This window comes from Bubalus bubalis, chromosome X, assembly GCF_019923935.1.
Source record: "Bubalus bubalis isolate 160015118507 breed Murrah chromosome X, NDDB_SH_1, whole genome shotgun sequence".
NCBI classification, from domain to species: domain Eukaryota; kingdom Metazoa; phylum Chordata; class Mammalia; order Artiodactyla; family Bovidae; genus Bubalus; species Bubalus bubalis.
This window is the reverse complement of record NC_059181.1, coordinates 257,660-263,021: the sequence shown is the minus strand read 5'-3', so window position 1 is coordinate 263,021 and position 5,362 is coordinate 257,660.

The window sequence follows — 5,362 nt, the reverse complement described above, 5'->3', positions numbered from 1 at the left end:
GAAAGATTGAAGACAGGAGGAGAAGCGGATGACAGAGGATGAGATGGTTGCATGGCATCACCGACTCAATGGACATGAGTTTGAGCAAGCTTTGGGAGTTGGTGATGGACAGGGAAGGCTGGCATGCTGCAGTCCATGGGGTCGCAAAAAGTCGGACACGACTGAGCGACTAAACTGAACTGAGTAAGGACCTGCTCTATAGCACAGGGAACTCTAGTCCCTACTCTGTAATGATCTGTATGGGAAAAGAACCTCAAAAAGAGTTGATATATATATAAGTGATTCACTTTGCTGTACAGCAGAAACTAACGCAATATTCTAAATTAACTATAAGGCAATAATTTTTTTAAAAAAGGACCACAAGGGAAGAGTATTAGCATTTTTACTAATGAACTCAATCACTAAGGTGAAATACATCCTTGAAGATGTAAGTTACCAAAGCTAACAGAAGGAAAAGTAGAAAACATGAATACTCATATATGAATAGACAGACATCATAAAGACATTGGCGTTATAATTAATAGCTTGGCCATAAAGCAACCTCCAGGCCCACACTGCCTCGCGAAGTCTACCACAGGGAAGAAAAATGACCTTCACAGACTCTTTCTATGATAACGCAGATGGGACAATTCCTCACTTGTTCCATGAGGCTTGAATCACTCTGAATACAAAGTCAGACAAAGATGTTACCAAAAAAAAAAAAAACAAAACCCACCAGAATTACAGACCAATATACAGAATCAGATACAGAAATCCTTAACAAAATAGCAGCAAATTGAATTCAAAAGTGTATCCATTAAAAGGATGACAGACCATGGCCAAAAGTGGTTTATCCCAGAAATGCGAGGTTGGGTTAATATTTGAAAGTTAACCAAGACACGCCACATGTTAATAGAAGGAAAAAAAAAAAAGGAGGGAAAAATCTATGAATTTCTAACCAGGCGTGGGAAAAATGGATCCAGTCCTTCCTGCATGCCCAGAGCTGCTTTTGAGGGCTTTACAGAAGCTCATACAAGAATATGGGAGAGATGGTTTTAGCCACACATTTTTTCCAACTCTTTTTCTGCTCACATACTCAACACTTTGAAGATCTTTTACCAGTTTGGTTCAGTTCAGTTCAGTCGCTCTGCCGTGTCCGACTTTTTGCGACCCCATGGACTGCAGCATGCCAGGCCTCCCTGTCCATCACCAACTCCCGGAGCTTGCTCAAACTCAGGTCCATCGAGTCGGTGATGCCATCCAACCATCTCATCCTCTGTCATCCGCTTCTCCTCCCGCCTTCAATCTTTCCCAGCATCAGGGTTTTTTCAAATGAGTCAGTTCTTCTCATCAGGTGGCCAAAGGATTGGAGTTTCAGCTTCAGCATCCGTCCTTCCAATGAACATTTAGGACTGATCTCCTTTAGGATGGACTGGTTGGATCTCCTTGCAGTCCAGGAGATTCTCAAGAGTCTCCTCCAACACCACAGTTCAAAAGCATCAATTCTTCGGTGCTCAGCTTTCTTTATAGTCTGTCACTACCAGTTCCGTATTATCTTTTCATGTGTCCCAACTGTGTCCCAGAGTGAAGGAAGAAACAGACAGTGCAGGCTCCGTCTTGAAAGTCCATCTCCATCCTGGGCTGGACTGTGGACTTTGAGCTCTATGCCCAGTATCTATGGAAACGACTTACCAGGTGGAAAACTAGCCCCCCCCCACCCCGCCCCCGCCCCATGGAAGAGCCCCGGGGCTCTCCATCGCCTAAAAGAATACACTAATTATCTGTGTAAGTGAATAGTGTCATACATTGTATTACACTTATTGGGGTATGACCACAGGCCTATTGATAATTGTCCACTGTTAACCACCTAGGCTTAAGGCATGTGATCACGGGTTAACTTTGATTGTATCTTTCTATTTCCTTTGTTCAGACTAGTTTCAGGGAATTTGAGGAGGTGGGTTTCGGCACGTACACTTAGGGTATATAAGGTTTTTACAAACACTGGTCGAGGTCCTTGGCTAAGAGGAGCCTCTGCCTGGGGCCGGCTGGTGTAATCAACCGCTCTCCAGGATCTGCATCGTCCTTCTGAGTGAGTTTGTTTCCCGGAATGCGTGGCTACAAGAAGAAGACTATTTTATTTCATTTAACTTGATTTCATTTATTTTTGGCCTTGCAGCCTGCCGGATCTTAGTTCCCTGACCAGGGTTTGAACTTGGGCCCTCAGCAGGCAGAGCACAGAACCCTAACCACTGCACCACCAGGGAATTCCCCAGAAGCCTCTTTAGCAAAGAGCCTTTAGGCACCAACTGCAAACTCATCCACGCCAGAGCCAGACATACACCCCTCATCTCAAAAGCATTCTCTCTGCAAGCAAAAGAAATACCAAATTTGTGCAAGTGGATCATGTGCTAATTGCCTACATTTTAGGCAAGAAAGACAGGAAGGATTTTTCGTTTGTTTTTCTCAACTTGGAGAAGGGAAACACTGGCCCTGAGGCCAGATGTGACCTTGGAGGCGGGGGTGGCGCTGTCTTGAGGGAAGCTGGTGGTTAGCCCAAAGCCCCAACTGCAGACGGGGGAGCTGAGAGTCAGTGTTCCCCCGGGGCAAGCTCAGTGACTCGGCAGAATCTGAGGTTATAGGAAGAGCTGGAGAGGAATGCAGGGCTTGGAGCAAGGGTAGCCGAGGCGATAGGCGAGAAGCAGGAGTCGTCGCCTCCTTGGGACAGTTAAAGCAATTCTCAAAAATACACTGAGAATCATAACTCCTAATTCATGAAAGGATCGTTAGCATTGTTTTGCTCAGCCATCCTGCGATCTGCCCCCGACCAATGATGTCATCAAGTCAAAAGCAGCTCCTGCTACAAGCAACAGGTGCTTTTAGGCTGGAGATGGATTCTGAGCCTCTTCCTATTTTTAAATCCACCAGCAACTCACCCTGAAGGTCGTGCAGTCTGTGCTGAGCAGAGCGGAAGGACTGAAGCTGAAGCTCCAATCCTCTGGCCACCTGATGGGAAGAGCTGAGTCACTGGAAAAGACCCTGATGCTGGGAAAGATTGAAGGCGGGAGGAGAAGGGGGCGACAGAGGATGAGAGGGTTGGTTGGCGTCACCGACTCAATGGACATGAGTTTGAATAAACTCTGGGAGTCGGTGATGGACAGGGAGGCCTGGTGTGTTGCGGTCCATGGGGTTGCAAAGAGTCGGACACGACTGAGCGACTGAACAGCAGAGTGGCCGAAGCAGCTGAAGGACTCATGTTTCTGTAGAGCTTGTTACATTTGAGAACTTCTGAGTTTTAATAAACTCTTTCAACATGTTGTTCACATAGCTATCTCCCCCAGTACAATTCTGCCATGTTCTACTGAGTGAAGTCAAGACAGACAAGAAATATTGTGTGACATCCCTTATATGTGGAGTCTGAAAAAAATTGATACCAATGAACTCACACACAAAACAGAAAGAGACTCACAGACTTAGAGAAAGAACTTATGGTTGCAAAGGTGGGGGAAGGATGGGGGAAGGGACAGTTAGGGCGTCTGGGATGGACATGGACACACTGCTGTGTTTAACATGGAGAACCAGCAAGGACCTGCTGGACAGCACAGGGAACTCTGCTCAATACTCTGTAATAACCTTACGATCACCAGGGGGAAGGATGGAGGAAGGGATAGTTAGGGAGTCTGGGATGGACATGGACACACTGCTGTATATAAAATGGAGAACCAACAGGACCTGCTGTCCAGCACAGGGAACTCTGCTCAATACTCTGTAATAACCTTATGGTTCCCGGGGGGAAGGATGGGGGAAGGGATAGTCAGAGAATCTGGGATGGACATGGACACACTGCTGTATTTAACATGGAGAATCAGCAAGGACCTGCTGGACAGCACAGGGGACCCTGCTCAGTGTCACGTGGCAGCCTGGCTGGAGGGGAGTTTGGAGGGCATGGATAGGTGTGTATGGACGGCTGAGCCCCTTTGTTATCCACCTGAAGCCACCACAAGCTTGTTAATCGCCTACACCCCAATACGAAACAAAAAGTTTAACAACAACAAGTCCCACCAAGTCCTAAGTCACGGTCACGGCTGACAATCTCAGAGCTCGAGGAAATGACGAGGGTGCTGACAGCCGTCTCTGTGACCCGCCGGCGGCTGAGGACGAGCCAGGCAGAAGCCGTGCGCTGACCACGCGTGGCGGCCCCGGCCCGCCCCCTGCGAGACGCAGAGACTGTCCGCAGATGAACCGCTTCTGCCGGTGCTGGGAAAACACACCGGGCCGGGGGCAGGGCTCCGAAGGTGGAAACCATGCCCACCCTCCCCGTCTCTCTCCACCGTGTCTGAAAGCCTCCTCTGCCCTGCCCCCCACAACCGAAAGCTTCCCCCAAACAATCCTTTTCGTTGGGATCTATTTTTATTTGCCTGTGAAATCCTGTTTAAGAAAACGCCACAGGCAGAAAATCCGGGCTGCATATTTTGTACCTCATGAATGACAACACAAGAGATGCGGGCTCGTTAAGACAGATAATTGCTCTAATTTCTCCCTCTTCATTTCGGGGCCTGTGGCAGGCGTGCTTCCGACCGACCTGAGTCCCAGGCGCCTTGGCAGCGCCCGAAGTGACAGTTCTGGGTGAAGGAACCCTTGGCGCCTTCGCGCGGCATCAATGTTCCCCGCCCCGTGCCACCCCGCTCTCTGGCCACGACGGACTCCTGATCCCTCCTGGCCTGCGGACCGCTGCCCTCGGATGTCAGTCAGTCCCCGACATCGTCAGCATCGTTTTGGCCCTTCTGACGCCTGACAAGTGGGGGCAATCACTGCGGAGAGAATCGCCAGAAAGAAACTCTGTTCAGTCGCTCAGTCGTGTCTGACTCTCTGCGACCCCATGGACTGCAGCACGCCAGGCCTCCCTGTGCATCACCAACTCCCAGAGTTTACTCAAACTCATGTCCTTTTGAGTCGGTGATGCCATCCAACCATCTCATCCTCTGTCGACCCCTTCTCCTCCTGCCTTCAATCTTTCCCAGCATCAGGGTCTTTTCCAATGAGTCAGTTCTTTGCACTGCAAGGAGAGCCAACCAGTCCATCCTAAAGGAAATCAGTCCTGAATATTCATCGGAAAGACTGATGCTGAAGCTGAAGCTCTGATACGCTGGTCCCCTGATGCGAAGGAAATTACTGAGGTGCTTTCCCAAAGCGGCACAGTCAGCTCAGCTGTCCAGGAGATGTGAGAAGCGTGAAGTGTTCAGTCGCTCAGTCATGTCCGACCCTTTGTGACCCCGTGGACTGTAGCCCGCCGGGCTCCTCTGTCCGTGGGGTTCACCAGCAAGAATCCTGGAGTGGGTTGCCATGCCCTCCTCCAGAATCACAAGCACAGCGCCTAATACATTCC